This window comes from Protopterus annectens, chromosome 8.part1 (genome assembly GCF_019279795.1).
Source record: "Protopterus annectens isolate FY-2018-M chromosome 8.part1, PAN1.0, whole genome shotgun sequence".
NCBI lineage: Eukaryota > Metazoa > Chordata > Ceratodontiformes > Protopteridae > Protopterus > Protopterus annectens.
In genome coordinates this window covers 28,449,674-28,470,877 of record NC_056742.1, presented here as the reverse complement: position 1 = coordinate 28,470,877, position 21,204 = coordinate 28,449,674, and positions in this window count along the sequence as shown.

The following is a 21,204-nucleotide window of genomic DNA, read 5'->3' as shown; positions in this document are numbered from 1 at the left end:
TAAGAAAAGCTAAGAAAAATTACAGAGTAAGATATTAAAAACTGGGACACATTAATTCCATATCTTCTATACACCATTAGAAAAATACTGTGAGGCTTTACAAGTTTTAGTTTGTTTGATTTATATGACAGGCACCTTCATAAACTGCTAGATATAGCCAAAAAACTCAGGAAGAGAAATCCCCATTTAAAAGTATAATAGAGCACATTATTAGCTTACAAGATAGGTTGAAACTGCAATTGTCGTCATACTAGATCGCCTAGAAAGAGGCCAAAAAAGACAGTCTTCAGTAATAGAGGGCTTGCTCCAGAATACTGTCCTTTAGGGTTGCACATACCCAAGCAACCTTTCCAAGACTTATGGATATAGTCTTAAATTAGGGATAGTGTCCAAAAACACAGACATCAAACATGGTTTCTCTTATGTAGATGATGTAGTAATACACTTAGAGAATTAGCAATACTATGTAACTAAGCTACATGTAGTACTAGACTCTCTGAGACAAGCTATGTTTTACTGTCAATGTCTTCAAGAGCAAGGTAAGTATGGCAGGGATAAAAAGTTGTTGAATCCTTGGTAGAGGGATTGTTAGGACCTGAAAAGGAAATTGTGAAGATGTGAGGAAATGGCACCAAGACTCAAATGAAGATATTCTTGGGGTTAGCTTGGTATGATTTTAAATGTGTAACCCATTTTGCAACAACTGCTTGCCTACTCACAGATTTGAATTCAGTACAGTACAGGCTAACAATGCTTTTAATTAGCTGAACAGAATACTATATTCAGATCCTGTATTACATTCTACAGATTTCTATAGTCCTTTCATAGTATATACCTGTGCATTAGACAGAGACCTGAGGCAGTGTAAACAAATTGTTAAAAATAATATAAATATAAAAGCAGACTATTTTTTGATTTAGACAAGGTAGATTTCTGCCAGGTTCAGTTCTGAGAAACAATTATATGTCTAAGTAATTTATAAAAGAATGGCCTATAGCCCTACCAAACCAAAGAAGCTGCCCTTTCAGAGGAGGAATGATTTACTAGACTGTTTTGAAAGTGCCTGCTGCCCTGTTTCAAGGGACACTGGCACATATGAAAACAATAAAAAAAAAGTAAAGAAAAGTACTCTACATATTTTGTTTTGTCTTTTATTTTAATGCTATTCTGATGCACTTGGTTGGATAAGAAACCTTGTACCAATGTGTTTTATTTTATTATGAAAAATGTTGGTGCACTTATAAACCAGTTTTGCAGTGGCAGCTGCTGACTTCAAATCAAAGGGGGGGTCTGCAGGAGACAGCTGAAGGGGTGGGGTTATGCTATAGTGGAATCAATACTGACCATGCTTACTAATTTACATAAAATAAGTGCACAGTCACTATAGCACATGCTGAATAATCTCCCAACCAATACTAGTCTAAAGCACATTTCAGAGTTAATGAGGCATTTAGGTTCTGCTATAGCCATACTTCTCAACCTGGAAACATCTAAAATCTGGACAAGGCCCATGAAAAAGAGGTACAAATTTGTACGCTGATTAACATAAAATTTGCATACATAATTATACAGCCATGCCCAATCCACTGGAATTGTGAGATACCAACTTTCAAACACAAACTGAAGAACAGAACCAAAATATAGCATCAGAGTCCTGCTGCAGCCATCTACTATATTATTCATATTATCAGTCCCAACATCTTTAACAAATGTGTGTGTGTGTGTGTGTGTGTGTGTGTGTGTGTGTGTGTGTGTGTGTGTGTGTGTGTGTGTGTGTGTGTGAGTGACTAACAGGTGGTATAACATACTGAGTTAGAGAAGGAATTGCTGAATTATTTTAAGACCTGGGGGCTTTCAGAAAGAAAACAAAGCACCAAGCAAAACAAAAATAAGAAAACAGAATTAAAAAAAGCCGTATCCCTTTCTTCCAGCCTGCCCTGCTCATATATATGAAAAAAAAATACATGCAATCCAACATTGAGATTTAAGACAACATAGAAGTTGTGATTTCTTGGATGCATGGAAATATTTGTGAACAAGATCCAAAAATTTTCAGCAGCAGTCTAGACTTGAAAATTATAGATAGGAATGATATTTGGCAAGACCAGTTATTCATAAAAAGATGCAAAATAATTCATTTTAATAAGTCTTCAACACAATTTTAGGGTTTAAGAAGACATATTTTTTATCTTTCAAATATTGAGAAGAGTCAAAAAAGAAACAATGGAGTTAGCTGCTTCACTTCACACACACCAGATGAGAATTATATCTGTATTCATTACCTATGATTTCCCAAGACACCATTCTCATTTTTCAGTTAGGAAATTTAATTGAAAATTGCAGCACATCCTTTGGAGAACTTCAGCAAACATTCAGAGCAGAGGTAACAGATGTGAATATTTTAACCATCAAGCTGAACAAATATTGTCTTGATGCAGCTCAAAGGTAAATCCTTTATATGACATGCTGGAGGGACAGATTCATAACCCAGAGGCTCCCTTCACTCTGGAATAAAATCCCAGTCCAGGTTAGGCAGCGTCCCTCATTGACTCTCTTCAAGAGGAATCTTGATGAGTGGATGGGAGATCATAGGTTTACCCTGGGTATCACTTATGTGTCACTGTTAGACAGAGGCACAGTATACTAACCTCGAAAAAGGGCATAGCAAAATTAATTTAAAATGGGTGGCAAAAGCCAAACACACTCTGGCTAGGCTTATAAATGCCCTAGGGCAGATAGCCTAGTATGAACCTATGAACCTATATGGCACATTGAATCTTGCCACTCCAAATCCCTACAGCATGAAGGTTTAAAAGGCAAATGCACTCTCTAAGCCAATCAGATAGCTCATAAATTGTCACAGTAACAGGGAGTACATATTCCACATTTTAGACAAACTCAGATAACCAAAAGAATACTGGTGAAAAAACAAATGGTTGATGCTCCAGTACTAGCAGGTGTAAGCCAAAGAGAACAACAGACTGAGTACAAAAATCTTGATAGTTGTTAAGAAATCGAAAGGCAAACCATACAGGTCGTCTCTTAAAATGTAGCGGTTTATTTTAAGCAGCAAAAACAAGCTTTTCATCGGAACACACTCCAACTTCCTCAGAAAAAAGCAGCAAACAGTGTCTCACTACAACCGTTAACTTTTATAAAAGAAACATTTAAAATCACATTATCAACAATAACTAATTAGTCTTGAATCAAATACTGACACCCCCCCCCCATTTTGAAAAACTCCAAGTTGCATAAACATTTAATGAAAACAAATGAATAAAATAAAATAAAAATAAAAGTAAAATAAAAACACTGCCCAGAATGACATGACTGCAGTCGTACCTGCAAAAGTGTATGCCGGAGATAAAGACATGCCCCTAAACAGTATTGATGTTCAAGATGTTAGACAAGGAGATAAACAAACACCTCAATGGGATTAATGCATTATAACAACACAAATCACCTGTCCAATATAAAAAATAATTCACGAAGTGTGCTTGGTAGCCCTGATAGCTCTAAGGGTATAATAAATCCACATTAGCGAAATCAACCCTATTAAAAGAATGGACTGCCGCACTCCGTATATGCAACCCAGATAGTATTGGTCTAAATCTAATACCTGCATTCACCAAAAGAAGGTAAAGGCCCATAATTCCTGAAAGGGCCAGCACCTGACAAACCACCAGTAGGAAAATCCAGCCAACTGATATTTTAAATAAACACATCATATACTGAATATTCCAACATACCAAAACTACTGATTTAAGTACAAAAAATATAATGGTATGCCTAATGCATGTATATAAATAACACAATGAGAACAGACATTCCAACTTAGTTTACTTGATGATAAATAAATGCTTTGAGCAATGATTCATTCCCAATCCAATAGCAAGCGCAGCAAGCCCCAGCCATCTGTTCCCAGCCTTCTAACTAAATCCAATAGCAAGCAGCAAGCCCAAGCCATGAGCCATCCGTTCCCAGCCTTCTAAATAAATCCTAAATAGCGAGCCGAGCAGCAAAACATCTGTTCGAGCCTTCTAAATAAATAATTTCCGGCAGGTTCGTTCCCGCTCGCAAAGCATTCGAACCAGCCGGAAATCCGGAAATACGTGCTCTGTGAACTGAATTTGGACAGGCTGGTAGCCCTGGCAAGCTGACATCATCGCACATGCAATGACATCAGCTAAAGCGCGAAAAACAAAAAAAAAGTGCAAAAAATAAAATATATCAAGAAAAAATGAAGGGGTACCAATCGGGAATCGTGGCACCCCTTTATTTGGACCCAAAAACTCTGTAAAAACCGAGTAATTTGGGACAGTTGGGAGGTATGACTATAACACCTCTAAACAGTAAAAAAGTGGTTGGTCTTGACTGCATGAAACTATTATGACTACACATGATGTAGTAAACATATACTGTTCTTAAGTTATAGTGCCAACCATCTAATTCACCAACAGCCATCATATCAATTGCTGACCTAAAGCATCTGCTTTGACGCTGCCAGGATTAAAATGAAAGTAGCAATGATTGCATTCATTTACTCTGTTGCAGAGAGACAGTAGTCACAGGCTTGTATGACAGCTGACTTTACCCAAAAACACATTAATCTTGCAAAGCCATATATACAACAGTAAAGAGCAATCACTGTCAACTCATTTCATTCACAAACACCCCCGTTACCGAACTAAAGTAGCTGCTTTTTGCAATGTAAGGATTAAAGTAGAAATAACAGTAACAGGTTGCATACTTACATTACTTTCATTTTGTTGACAGAAACCTTAGTCACAACTTATGTTTGCCAGCCAAGTACACATTTCATTTTATTTATTTTACTTTTGTTTACCCTGCTTTCTACCACCGGCTTTAGTCAGAAAAATGCTTTCCAGCATATGTCCACGGAGAAAAGCCCCAGCATATTACAAACATTTTTAAACCAACATTTAGTATATACATGAACAGATAGGAAATAACATAAAGAATTAATCATATATCTGCTAATTATTTTACATTCATCTGAAAATGGGTTCCTGACCCAGTCGGACATTCCTGGTAAACGAATTTTAAATAAATAAATAAATAAATAAATAAGTATTATAGCTTTGCAAAGCCGGAATTACAACAACAGTAAAGAGCAGGCTCAGTTGTTTCATTCACACAAAGCCCCAATCTCCATTACCTACCTCACCCACTGTATCTGATTTGATTTTGCAAAGTTATACAACAAAAACAAAACAAAAATAAAAAAAGACAACACTGTCATTAATGTAAGCATTATTTTTTTTTCACATAAACAATACTCAGAGTTTAGAGCTTCTGGCCAATCATACTTCACTCAAATGCACATTACTCTTGCAAAGCAAGCCAAAACTAGTCATTCTATTTGCACATAGAATAGCTCCCCTAAACTAGTTGCCTACCCAGAGAATTTGCTTTGAACCTTCAAGGTTTAAAATAATGAAAATAGAAGATCAAGGTTAAATTACTGTATATCTTTCACATCACATAGCAAAGAACTTGCAGCTGATCTTACTCCAGTTCACCCATATTCACTTTACTCATGCAAGAGTAGAGTTTGTTTCAACAACAAAACATTGAACCATACTAAAGTATCTTAACTGACCCTGCAGAAAGATATTAGGTTAAAAAAAAGTCATTCACCAACAACCCCCACAACATACTGCATACCTAGTATCTTTTTGACTCCTGTCAGAATATTTTATATACATATATATATATATATATATATATATATATATATATATATATATATATAAAGGTCATCAACAGCCCCCAAAACACACAGACCACCTTCTAGTATCTGGTTAACCCTGCCAAGGTATTATATTTAAAGAAGAAAATCATCAACAGTCCCCAGAACACATTGTTTCCCTGGTGTCTAGTTAACTTTACCAGGATATTATATTAAAAAAAAAAAAAGAAAGTCGTCAACATCCCAAGACACACAGATAACTAGCATCTGGTTGACCCTGGCAGGCTACTGTTAGATAAACATCACAAACAGTCTCCAAAACAGTCAGCTCACTGCAAATTTAGTCTTCTACTAAATGGTTGACTCTACCAGCTTTCAGGCCCAGGATGTCAGAAAGAACATTTATACTCTGTTGCATCATTAAAAAGTATCTGGTCAACCTTGCCTGGAAAAAAAAATCCAGAAAGTATCTGGTTGGGCCTGCCAGGGGAAAAAAATGAGAACTTAATTAATGCACTTTTTTGAGGGGGGGGGGGGGTAATTTAAAAATAGCCTTCCTTGCCTCCTTGATTTCTCTCAATCACCTTAAAGTTTAATTCTGAATCTCAGAATCTAAAAATATTCTGATTCAGATCCCGATGATGGATTAAGATATCCACTCATCGTGAATGTCACTCTGCCTCTCGCAACTTAACTATAGTACAGTTAAAGAGCAGGTAGAGAACACAAGAGTAATAGGACTAAGCATCTGCGTCATGTAAACAGATTATGTGACAGGCTGCTAACCCTCATAGTCCTGTTGGCTTCCAAATTCCTGTGGTTAAAACCGCAATGACTTCTGGGCATCTTCATTGATGCCTGCAGACTTCCCAATCCATACTGTTTTAAAAACAGTCTGGCAACAAAAAGATTGCAAACTGCTCCAAGTTGTGAATCGAGTCTTCAGCTTTTTGCACTACTAAGCAGTTCGAGCTGCTACTAGTGTGTAAAATTAAAAGATTAATCTCTCTATTTTTTCTTTTTTGGGGAAGTTGGGGGGGCTACAGCCCACCAGTCTGGTACCAATAGCCACCCCTGCAGTTTGACATTTAATGTCTTTAGTTTATAATTTCCTTTTCGCATCTTAGCAATGTCAAGAAATGCAAAACACTCTGTCGGCCCTTCTTTGAGTGTTGCTGTTTCCTCTTCAGAGAATGCCACAAGATTCAAAAGACAACATATTCCTTTAAATTTACTTGTACTGTTCCATATTTAAAATATGTAGGTCACTTGTGTTATTTTTGGATAAGATCCATTGCGACTCTGCCCATATTATATATGTGATGCTGACTAGGCCAATCGGTATAAACTTTTTTTGGTATGAAGTGCAAAGCACCACTCACCTGTCTTGTTGAACTAGTACAACTGCAGTCATGGAATCAAGGCGATATCCACAAAGAACAGTTCGCCTGACATGACTGATAGGGGTTTAAGTTTTCCTTGGATCTGATTCCAAAAGATTTACTCTCAGTGTAATTGACCACTTACACTGAGAGCAGGTGTTCTGGTCTTTATAGTAAACTTGTTTATAAGATAGGTCTTACACCAAAGTGAGTCTCTTACATAGAGAGCAAGTCTTATAGGATCAAGGCAGACTTGCACTGAGAGCAACTCATTTGGAATCTGGCTCATTGTGTATAGGAAACCACTTGGTATGATAAAATGAAAAAATCTCCTGTTCTGTGGGACCAGATATCTTTTGCAACAGTTATCACTTCTCTGAGGAAACTATGCATATTGCCTATTATGTCTACATTGTTCTGTCATGGGCATTTTAGTGTGAAGTTTGCAAAAAAATATTTCTACAGATACTTCTTTGTATAACACAGTTGGGGGATTATTGTTTACTGAGAATATGTTTGATTACTTTCACAGCATTTCCTTTTCAGGCAGTTTTCAGCCTTGAAATTAAGCTGGGAATATAGTTACATATCATATATTTGATAAATATTTTCTGCTTTTCATTTAACCAAGACATATGTAACCTAGTGCAACTAAATACCAACCTCAGGACCCTTAGATCATCCGATAAACTTATACTCAAGGTCACAAAGTCCCATAATTACTTCTGTGACTCTCTCTTCTTCTTCAAAGTAGCCAAACAGTGGTACCTATTACCTCAGAATATCTTAAAAAGCACAGATCATCATAGCTTAAATAAACTCCTAAAGGAATACCTTACTCAACAATGGCTATGCTCCTGTAATACTCCTGGCTAGTTTCTTATGCCTTTGATCAAATATTTTCTATTCTGCTATCTTCTTGTCTTACTTCTACCAAATGAAAATACACAATGGTTTTTAGTTATATATCTAATGAGTTTCATATTACTGTCTGTAATAAGGCTTAAGAAATGTAATGTTTTCTGCTTTACATTCACCTTTTTGTAAATTGTGATTATTGGCAATTGTCAAACTTTTTGTATATTGTTTGTAAATCTTTTAAAAAATTTTGTAATATTTGTATGGAGCTTATCCCCCTGAGTCTCAGCTGAAAACAGGCTACATGCCCAGCCAGACTCTACCCGGTTAACAAATGTAAAACAAATAAATATGTTTATGATTAGAGTTGTTGATGCTTTTCTTTTGGCTTTTCCTGGTTAGGGGTCGCCACAGCAGAACTCCAGTCTGCTAATGATTGGCAGTCGATTTTTTATGGTGCCGAGGTGCCAGCCCGATGCCCAACCTTCAACGAAGGCACACCCATTCACGCATGTCTTTCGAATGCCACTGATTTATGAAAATTGGTGGCACCCCTTTTCTGTTGGGTATGTCATTAGTTTTATGATTCTACAAGTTTTGTTGACTGCACATGAATATTATGTTTAGCATTATATAGTCCGTGATTGCAGGCAAATAATTTTGTATAGGTCACTGACTATTATCTGAATATTTTGCAGGTATCATTAAGGGCAGTATCCAAGTTTTCCCCCTCACAGTTATGCCATTAATCTCTAAATATGCCATTTACTTCATAGTTTTTCCAGATAATGTCTAAAAGGAAAATTTATTTATGAATCAGTTTGATTTTGCTCATGGGTTAAAGATGATGGATTCATGACCTGTGCTAATTGCAGAGGGTATAACCATGAGTGGGGAAAAGAAAAGCCCTAGGTTTGTCAATATGCTTTAAAAGTTATTGCACTCTCCCAGCTGAAGTAGTACTGTTTTTTTTAAATGCTTTTGATTAATATATTCGGTTAATATGCGGGTGTATTAATATGATGTTAAGCAACTTATGTAGTCATTATCTCAGCAGTCAAATGCTTATTAGCCTGCATTGTCATATCCCTTTGCATTCTTAAGCAGAGTCAGGAATTCTTCATGCTCTGTAGCTTCCCATATAAAATCATATTCAGTATCTGTGATATGCATTTTTATATGAGCAGCTCCTAGTTCTGTGATGTTTTCTTATCTTGCAGGTTTTAGGTGTTCTTTTACAAACACTAAGTCACAGCTACCTTCCTTGTTGGATCAGAAGCAGCAAGAGGAGGGACACCATGTGCCAAAAATGCTGAGGAACACAGATATGGCATCATGGAAGACTAACACCTAATAGCAGGTAACAGGCCAAAGTTACCAATGGTATACAACAGAGTAAAGCTCTGCTGGTTTACCAGGTATGATTTAATACTGGAGGTGAAATGCATGTAGAATAGCTCTGGACAGCTATACAACACATGCTTGAAAGCACCTGAGCCACAGTAGTTGTGAAAGGGAGTTTAGTACATGGGTGTACAAAAATAGTCATATGAAATATGTCAGTGAAGCAGATCAGAACTGAAATATTCATCTAAATTATGTCCAGCAGGGAAGTAAGAGAACAGTTTCCATTGTAACGATATAGTCAGCACACATCATGCATGCAGGTATCTAACAAGGATTAATTGCAGTGGAGCTGAGAACTGCAGTCATCAATCAGTGGATGGCAAAATCCTTATACAAAACTGAAAGTGCATCATATAAAAGATATGTCCTTATTACAGGCAATACGCAACAGTAAGTGCATACCACTGGAAATGGCATGCATATGCAAAAGCACAGGGGATAGCTGAGTTTTATATTGAGTTTTCTTGTTCTCCCTTTTCTTTAAGATAGTGACCTTAAGGGTAGTAGAGGATGGCTACCCTGAGGGTTACAAGTATGCCTCTCCCCTTCAGCTGGTCTTGAACTTTTTATGTCCTTAGAAATTTCATCATTTTGACCTTGTAAAATTACAAGGCTTCAGATATTTTTGTTTAAGTTGAGTATCATTTAAACAACTCATATAACTCACAGTGAAACTATTATAGAAAAATAGCCTGAGCACAAATGCCTGCCTTTTTGTATCACAAAAACATCAGCTGGAGGTTTCTGGCACCATGTTTTGAAATATGGCAGTGTGACCCAAATCCTGCTCCTGCTGACTGAAAATAACTTCAGTTTTTGTTCATATAACAAGAAGCTGCTCTCAAAGACATCAGGGAGAAGTTCAGAATGGGTGGGGAAACCTGACAAATATCTGCTATCAAAATTTAAGACACTAAAGATAGATTCTTAGAGACACTATCAGCATTCATTCCAGATGTGGAAACCTTCCAAGCTGCAACTTTACTTCAAAAGGAGAAGGTCCAGCAAGTGCAGTTGCAGGTATAATTGGCAAATAAAGTGAATCCCAATAAAAGTGTACTATACAAATAATTCAAACTCCTCCTAACAGGCGTGCAAGCAGAACTAGATGTTCTGCAGGTGATATCTACCACATCAGGATAATACGTATCCTAGAGTGCTCAACCTATCATAAATTGAGGAATTTTATTATTTAGATAATACATGAAATAATGTACTTTCCCAATGAACTTCAGCTACAAAAAGAGAAAATGCACTTTACGGAACAACAAAATTAAGATTAAATGCATTCCAGGAGTGTACTTAAAGACATCAAACTCTTTCTGCATAATAGTCTACAATAACCCTGGGCATAAGGGATAAAGTGAAGTAAGTAGGTGCAGAGATTTGTTACTGTATTTTCTCCATCCCTATACAAAAACGGAAATGTTTATGGGCATTAGAGAATGCTTTTCCTAGAGCATTCAATACATAGCAATCATATTCAACCATAAATGGAAATTCCAGAGGACAGAAACAGCGCCCACATGTTGGAGCAGAGAGAGATGTTGGACAAATATTTTTGTAAAATAAAAGGAGTGCAAAATACCCAAAGACTAAAGAAGGGACAACAGCATTATTAGACTCAAGAAGAGGGAAAATAAAACATGAACCAAGCATCTCATGACAGGATGAGAGGGAGGTATGTTAATTGAAGTGAAGGGAGATAAAAGGGACACTATTGTCAGATCCAAGCAAGTAAAGGATGGTTCACCTACAACGGCAAGTCAAAGAGAAGAGGAGAAAAGTACTATTGAAGATGAATGCAAGCTGTTCAAAGTTGTCTTTAAAAAGAAAGGCAAGAATGGAATTAAAAATAACTATATCTGGAGGTCTATATATAAAGACCAACTCAGATTCACAGAATAAAAATTTCGAGTTATCTTCTGGTCTATGAAGACCAGATAATAGTATCACATATGATCACCAAGTACAATACATCCAGAGAAATGAACCCATGTAATACACAGGACAGCTTCTACATGTGTTTAATACCATTAGACTAAGAGATAACTCTTGTATATACATATGGTGCATGTGTTTAAAGCTATATTTTGAGTATATTTGATTACTGGTGGTTGCAAATAAGGGAGCAAATACTAACCCTATAGGAGAACCTCACAAATATAAGTTGAAAGAGCCGAGGATAAGAGCATGCTCTGATAATAGTGTGTGTAGTGTGTGTTTAAATACTTATTTACTGAAAATTAGTAGGCTCCCTGGTTTGATTCTTAGTTGTGGTCCCTTCTGTGCAGAGTTTGCTTACCCTCTGTCTGCTCACAAGTGTTTTCTCTCAGTAATCTAGTTTTCTCCACAGATATGAGTAGGTGGATTAGTGAATTTAAATTTTCCAAAAGACTGCTATACAAGTCAATACATGGTGGAGTCTCTTCACAAGGTCACTATAGGAGTGACTTTATAACATTGGGTGTTTGAAATATCCAAACGAGCAGGAGCAAATGTAGCTTCCCAAGAATAAATAATATGAAAAATAGGAATAGCAAGTAAGAGCATAAAGATTTAACTTCTAGAAGGTATATGGAAGAATTGTTTAAGTGAGAGTGCAGTAAATATGTTAAATGTCTACTCCTATGTTACCTAAACAGTACATGCATTCAATAATAGTTATGATTAAAGAAGATAATGCTATCCCCATCAGTTAAATGCATGATGAATGAGAAAAATAATCATTTTAATGACTTAATTGTATTTGAGATTACTTTCTTACAAATATGCTCATATAAAACTGAACATGCACACTGCACTGGTAGGGATGTTCCTTGACTTCAAATACTTGACTTATTACAAAAACTATCAAACAAAGATTGAACATAACAAGAATACCTGGCATATACTACCAGACCAGTTTGTTATAGTCAGCTTACCTTTTAATGTCATAAAAAAATTGTATTCCCAGTAACTTCTGTAAATCAGAGATCCGTCTGTGATGATGTTTTCCATTAACTGTCCAAAGCACTTTTTTGGCTAAGTAAAGAGTCTGAATATAAGGGAACATCACTGAATTAAACATACATTGATCTGCATAAGTCATATGAAGCAGATCATTAAATATAAATCATTATATATTAAAAACTTATGTAGACGCTATATTTTCATTGATGTAGGTATTACATATCTGAGTATTAACATCTATGACTTGAATGTAGAACTATGATCAAGGACATTTGCACTCAGTTTGGGTGTTTATAATTTATTACATTGCCCAAAAATGATTGGAGGCATCACCTTGCTGTAATAAGTTATGAACCACTGCAGTCATAAAACATACTAGGCACTCAGTCTGCAGACCATTACACACTTAGCCAATAACCATTCAATGACCAAAGGTGGGAATCAAATCCTGTATCTTGTATCGGTGTTTGATGTTTATTGAGGTATATCCAGATTAGGGTGGTGCATTCAATAATTGGCCTAATCAATGTTAAATGTAAGGAAATGACGACCTCACTAGATTTGGATGATATTCCATATGGGACTCAGATGTGCTACGTAGAATAATTTTCTCACTACTGATGTCACGTGATTACCAAAAGAGAGCCAATTATCACCTAATGTTATAAATTTTCTAACTACATTTTTATTTTGAAGTGGATTAGTGTCTATGTTATACGCTGGATGAATGGCTGACTACCAAATGTGACAATATTTCACTATTTTGCAGTAAATCTAGGCCCATTTTCAATTAATCAGATATTTGCAATTATGTTCTTTCGGAAAAGCTTGATTATCAGACTGGGACTTGACAATAACAGCCATTTTGCAGTCATCTACAAATTTAGTTAGCCAGATGTACTGGTTTCAGGTGTACGGATGAGAAAACTATATGGCAAAAAGAAGAGGTCCCAGGGAGCACCACTTGTTACCTTCATACATTCTGATGAGGTACCTGCTACTGTCACTCTGTATGTTCAGTCCTTTGCTAGTTTTTCCATCTGAAATAGGGATCAATGTTTACAGCATTAAGCTTACTTATCTCACACATGGGGTACAGTGCTAAACACCCTGGTCAGGTCAAGGTATACCAAGTGAATAGAGTGACCATTGTTGACATCCTTTGTAACCTTCTAAAAAAAATTAACCAAATTCATTAGGTAGGATCTACCCCTGATAAAGCCAAACTGATGAAGGTCAAGTCCAGTGAGGGTTTTGGGGTTAGTTATGAAACATTCCATGGCTTTAAAGATAAAGCTCATTAGAGTGATGGAGTGTAGCCAGTTGGGGCACATAGGGCAATTGTACCTGGCACAAGTTTTTAGGGAACACAACTGGCAGATGCTGATTGGTCAGTAATGCAGCACTATCAACATTTTCCATACTTGCATTTCTGAATGCCTGTACAGGAATTAATTATTTTACTGAAAGGACTGAAAAATGTGCTTCAGTGCTGTGCATGTGGTATAAATCCTTTCTAATATACTTAGAAAAGTAAAAAATAACAACTAACCTTGTGTTGAACTTATTCAAAATGACAACATCCATTTAGACTGAATTGACTTTGTCAATATACTGGCACATTCACTGCATCTCTGACTCCCTTAAACCCTATATTATCACAAAGGCACATGTCCTTAATGTACTTTATAAGACCAAAAATTCTTCTTCCACACAGACTGACAATAAACTCTGTTGTTCAACAAAAAAATCCTAAGCAGGCCTTTGCAGTACCTCACTTCAAACAAAAGTTTAGCTGCAGGTGTTGACTCTGAAGTTTAGCACAATGTATTGGTGATGCCTTTCCATATGGATGACCCTGGTACTAGAGCTACAGCTGGCTCATCTAGCAGCCAGCGCCACTTCCCAATTTGGCAACCCCTAAGTCTAAGTTGGGGGTGAGGTATGTTCCCTGATATAGCACTTAATTTCTAAGGACAGCTGATCTGTGTCCCTAATGACAAAGAAGCTGAGAAGCAAAAAAAAAAAAATCTTGTTGGCGCTTCTTTCCAACTCTTTCCTAAGAATTGTAACCCCCATCCAAAAATAATAAGCTTCTTTGGGATCCAAAATCCCCTAAGAATATCTCTGATTCTCCCTACAGATAGTGACACATTGTGGTTCCATAACAGAGACAATATCCATCAACCACGATGCTTAGTTAAAACCAATGGACTAGGCCAACAAATCTTTTATTTTTGACTCGCTCTGGATTTTCTGGGTAAAATTAGAGATATTCTAGTCAGTGATTCCGTAATCATGGTTACAGTAGATGATGAAGCACTTTATACGGTGCTTCCACACAGCTACTCTATTTAAGCTGCAACACAGGCATATGAAAGAGACAGGAATGTATTACCATAAGTGACAGAAGTTATAGGAAAGTTATTGCATCTAATTAACAACAGGTTTTATAAAGAGACTACTGGAATAGCAATGGGGGGTGCACTTGGCCTGTGTGGCTCTTGGAAAATGGGAGGAGGAGGCAGTGTACCAAAGCCCCTATTTTACATCGACAAAATGCTGTCTCCATTATGTTGATGACATCTTTATCATCTGGGAAGGGGATAAAGCTTCAATGAATGACGTTTACAATATCAGTAATTCCACTAACTTCCCGAGATTCAAATCCTCTCACAGCTTGTCGTCAGTCAGCTTTTCAGACACAGCCATTTCTAAGGACATGAAAAACAAATACCTCTCCAATAACCTGTTCAGAAAAAAAAAAAAAACAACCAGGGTTAATATGCTGCTACAAAGTAAAAGCAAGCATCCTTAGATCACTAAGAGAAATGCTATAAACTCTCAAGGGACGAAAACTGCACCTTTCCAAAAAGCTTAGAGATTTCATCATGAATCTAATCAGCTTCCACCAAGCCTTCCTGGCTAGGGGAGACAGCACTAGATTACTGAATTCCATCCTTAACCCAATCAGAACTTTAAAGGAGGAAGAGGATTCCATTGTGAGGGACCCCCTCCCACCCACAAGAGAATCCAAGGGCTCAAGAGAGCAACACCGGGATTTGCAAGAGGACAAAAGGGGAAAAAAGTATATCAATCACTTTTATAGTAGATTGCAAATTAACCAGAAAGATCATGATTGACAACTGGATGGTGATTACAGACGAACAACTGCAAAAACTCCTTGGACCACATCCAGGTTTTGTTTTCAAGAGAGTCAGGAACATTAGGGACTGGGCAAAGTGCAAATTCAGACCACAGGAGGAATACAGAGGAGAAGTCCTCTGTGGCCTCCCATTTTGCATGAGCAACAAGGACTACTTCTTTTGTCAAGTACTCTGATGAAAAATCAACGACACTTGTTCTGGTAATTGCAACACTGCTTTTGTAATATATTGTGCACAGTGTAAGGGCTGCAGTTGTTTTTATGTATGAAAAACTGTGAACAAGTTCAAAATTAGGATGGTACATCATTGGTCTGACATCAAACTTAAGATCTTCATAAACCAACTAGCAAAGCACTGCTTGATTTTTTCAGACCATGCAACACAAAACAAACACTTTATAAGCCAAAGGACTTTGAGTAAGAAAGTTGAAAATAAAGCCAAAAAAACAAGAAGTCCAAAGAACGATGATTTTAATGATCACACAAAGCTGTGTCCCCCCACACCCCCCAACTATATATAATAACACCAGGATCACACTACAGTGGGGAAAAGGACATATACCTTTGACTTGCCTTAGAGTACTACTTGTCAGTGAAATGAGTTTTAGGTGACATGAACTTTCAGTGAAATGAACTTTAGGTGATTTGGTCTCAGTGAAATGGGCGTCAGCGAAATGGTCTTTCAGTGAAATGATACAAATCCATATATATATATATATATATATATATATATATATATATATATATATATATAGATATATATATATATATGTGCATATACACAGACACAGACACACACACACATATATATATATATATATATATATATATATATATATATATATATATATATATATATAAATATATATCCAATGAAACGTGTAGAGCATCCAAGCCTAATTTTGGGTGCAAGTGTTCAAACAGGATGGCATGCAGTTGTCAAGATCAGGGAAGGGAATTTTTGCAGCAGATAATTTGCAATATTTGACAAACACAAGGCAGGATTTTTGCTAGGTCAAAAAGTTCTCAGATAGCAACATTTGAGGCATCTCTGACAGCTGCTAATCCTGGGAGCATTAATAATGAAGATTTTTTTTTTTGTGTAAAAACTGGTTAAAACACAGTAACTGGAAACCAGTTATGTCAAGGTATAAATGGGTACTTACGTATTATCGCAACTACACACTGCTAGCTTTCAAAGCATTCTCGGCAATATTCCATTCAATGTGCCGCCGAGAATGCTGAGAGTATGTGGTTGTGAAAATACCTAATCCATACTCTGTTAACCAGCCTGCAGAAGCCCTGAGGCAGTGGGTTATGCAGACCATCCCTCAGGAAACAGTTGGGAGTATCTTCCATCTTCTTCCAGGCTAAAAAACACATTGGATCCCTGAAAAACTAAGCAAATTATTGATGTCAATTAATTATCATTCTCAGTGGATGTATGAGACTGCTGACATCATCATTCTCAGCGATGTTACTGAAATAACTTGTGTCCTGAAAAGTGGTTGTTCATTTATCTGTTTATTGCGAACATTTTCCCCCAGTACAGGCAATGGCACAAAGCAATCTTTGGATACAAGCTAATAATCAAAAGTTTGCATAACCCTCTAGCTTCCTTCTCCAAAATGTGCAACGCTACCTTTTGCAATTTTACAGATAGCTTTCACATAGCTGCATCCAACCAGGGATAAAATTACATTTATTTCCATTGCATTTGTTGACCGGTATAGTTTTAATGGGTATGTTTATTAAAACCATTTGCAGTTTTCTACTTGCATGCTTATTAAAACCACTTGCAGTTTTCTACTTTCCGTTTTGCTTTTATGTCGTGCCCTTCTTTTTTGTAGCTGATATTCCATTTTGAAAAGTTTTACAGTATATTGGCCTTTTCTTATTTGATTGCTGTGTTTTTACTGTACACAGGCAGGAAAGTAATGCTTATGAAAACCACTTGCATTTTTCATTGTTTCATTGACGTGTTTTCTACTGTACACATGCAGGAGGGGTATGCTTATTAAAACCACTTGCAGTATTCTACTTGCCGTTTTCTTTTTCTGAAAGATGAGTGGGGTGAAAACTAATAACATATTATGACACCCACTTACTGTCAGCATTCACGCCATTTTTGGCAGCAGATTATTTAACTGACAATGGAATGTTGCCGAGAATGCCTTGAATGCTAACAGCGTGTGGTTGCGATAATATGTAAGTACCATACATGTTTTTACTGTAACAGGCATTCTAACAAAAAAATCTGGTGGAGATGTTATAATAGGGATTAAAGATAGTTATGAGACCTGTGATTATGATGTGTCCAATAATAACACCAATACTACAGATGGTGTGATTGTGTCAAAAGACGGCCCTGGAACATATAACACAATTGTTAGAGTGTATAGCCAACCAAAGTTTAGTGCTGATGACCTAGAGCAATTTATACATTTCATGCATGAAACAAAGAAGGTTAGAATAATATCATCTGGGGACTTGAATTTACCAGAAACAGACTGAATAATATTGATTCAACAACATTAGTAGGGAAATTATTCACAACATATTTTTAGAAACAACAGTTGCTTCAGATTATAAAGAAGCCTACCAGGGAAAGAAACATACTAGACATTGTTTGTGTTCTTAAAGAAATTACTGTGACATCATGTCAAGTTTTACCACCATCGATGTGCAGTGATCATGGGGTTATAAAGGTTAATTTGTTGCTAGGTAATTCTGCCAAATTGAGATCTAAGCCAATACACAGAATATTAATAACAAGATTATATGGAACCAAAACAGTCATTACATAAAACTAATTGAAGTGAGGTGTTCTATGGAAAAACTGCAGAAGGAATGTGGAACGTTTTAAGAGAGAATACATAAAAATTTTTGGAATACAAAAAATAAAAAAAATGGTTAACATCAGAATCTAGATATATAACATCTGGAGGATATATTTCTATAAGAACAAGGTGCTTGATTAAGGTGAGAGATAAAAAAATAAAAGAAATGGAAAACAGGTTAAAACAGAACTTTGAAAACTGCAATAAGCAAACTGGACAGAGAAGTTAAATCCAGTGTGAAATAAGCTCAAGAAAATCTGAAGAAAATGTATGTAAAGATATTGAATATAATGGGAAACTATTTTATTGATATAGAAGACTCAGGCAGAGAAAAGACAAACTGATAAACTATATATAAATTCTAACGTTATTCTCAGACACAAAAGACAATTGATATATTTACAAAATGCTATGCAAAGTGGTTTGCCTGCACAAAGGGTGGTGATAAATTGTCCTAGTGACATCCAGGTAACCTCAGATACTGAAATCAAATTAGAATATATTGAAAAAGAGCTATGTAGCCTGGATCCAAACAAAGCACAGGGAAGAGATGGAATTAGCAACAATGACCTGAGAAACAGACAGAAACAAGAACGTGCAGTACCATTATATCTATTTATCAGGCTGTATAAATATAGGGAGATTGCTCAATATGGGAGATATACACTTGTTAAGCCTGGCTTTAAAGGAAAGAGGAGTAGGGCAAACCCAGACTTATGCAGACCCTTATGTTTACTTTCATGCTGGTAAAAAAACATGGATAAGGTAATATTGGTAAGTTATTGTTAGAATTGGAAAGGATGGGACTTGAAACCATGTACCAATATGCATATGTTGAAAATATATCTATTACAACTTGTAAAATAATATTCTATAACAATATAACAACAGCTATGAATGAAAATTGTGCTGAGATGTAATTTATATAGATATAAGTTTAACATTTGACAGGGTCATACACAAGTTACTGATTAATAAATTAGAACAACTAGGTATTGATATACTCCTGATAATATGGATATTCATGGAACACCACTGGAGACCTGAAAAGAGGAAGAATCTGAATAGAAAAGCCCTTGCTAACTGCTTGATTCAGGAAGACACTTGATAGTGAAGAGCACAGACTGGAACACCATAGAAAATGCTCTGAGACCAGGGGCAGGGGCATTCTCCCTCTCACTGTTGATAAACCCAAAGCAGCCAGGTAGACATATTCTAAGACAGATTTTTATTTTCATTAAAAGTTTTTTGTACCCTGCAGTTCATCACCTGGCGGATTTTTATTCCACTGACACAGAAGTCTTAAACAAAAGGTTCTGGGGTCTCAAACTTTACTTACATTTAACTCCTACTTGTGCACATCAATGAGCTCTGTAAAAAATGAAAACTATGACTTGTTTCCACTGTAAGCTATTTCTCTGGATGCATGTATTGTTCAAAAAATCTGAGTCCCCTAGTGTAGCTGTAAGTGGCTACCTCCCCTGCATATAAAAGGCCTGTCTTTATCATGAAGAAGAATGGGGACTTGTGTCATTATTTATATGAGCGTCTTATAAGCAAGCACTGTAAACCTTTTTTGACAAACAAGAGAAAATAATTATTTCATAATAATAATAATAATAATAATAATATAATAATATTATTTCATAATGTATTTCAGATGATATGAGCTCTGTCAAAGTAGACACAGCCTCTCATATTTCATGTGATACAAAACAGGCTATTAAAGTCTGGTAATAGTCTTACAGAAGCAGGCATTTTCAATGATCAAAGTGTAAAGCACTCTATTTGATGGACCTGATGAAGCTCAGGCAAAAGTTTTTTTTTAATATAGTTCTGTTGTGTTAGCTCATAATGTGTTATCATGCTTTGTTTGTTAAAAATAAAAATGTTTTAACTAAGAATGAAGTTCTACAGGCTGCTGAGCTGGTAAAAGCTCAACGGTCAGTCAGGAATATTCAAATAAGGGATTAACCTCTATGCTTTGGGAGTGTCTCCTTGTTTTCCCATCTCCCAGAGTTTGCTTCAATCAGCTCCCCTGGACACCCCTGTCTTTGTCTGCAACTGCCTTTAAATAACTGACCTGTAGAATGTTATGTATTAGATCAAGAACACTCATCGCTCTACCTACTTAACTGAATAAACTACTTGAAACTACAACAAGGCATCTTTGTTCCTCTAACAGGAAGAGTATGAGAGAGAGAAAGAGGGAGAGTCTCCTAGATCTACCAGTTAAAGAGATTTTATTTGGACTAATAATTTGTATTCTGGTATCATATTCAAAATCCTGGTACTTGGCCATTGCCCACCACTCAAATCCAAGCTTTACAGTAGAGATCCAGTTTAAGCCCTGAGAAAACCAGAAAAGGAAAGGCTGTTCCTTAGAACTCCTAGATTTGGTACCTTTGCAGGGGAAAGAGTATTTACAAAAATTGTCCCACCAACCTGGAACGGGTCTACTTTAAGCTCTCGAAAGCCAATAAAACCCGAATCCGAATCGTGCGACACAGAAAGAGCGAACCGCAAATACATCGAACGAACGAAACCGCGAAAGGGGAAATATCAAAATCGCATAGTTGGCCCATCTCCAGTATAGCTACGTAAGGTAAGTGTGCGATAGTTACGGACCTTAGGGTTAGGGAGGGGTTAAGGTAAGTGCATAGGTAGGTAGTGTATGTAAGGTTTTGTGTAGATAATGTATGTAAGGTTTAGTGTAGGGTTTTGTTAAGTGTATGTGTGTGGAATATTTAGTTTGTTTTGGTGTAGCTCCGTAGGGGAAGTGTGCGGTAGTTACAGACCTTAGGGTTAGGGAGGGGTTAAGGATGGTGCATAGACAGTTGTGTATGTGGGGTTAGTGTAGGGTTAGCAGTAGGATTTTGGTGCTTT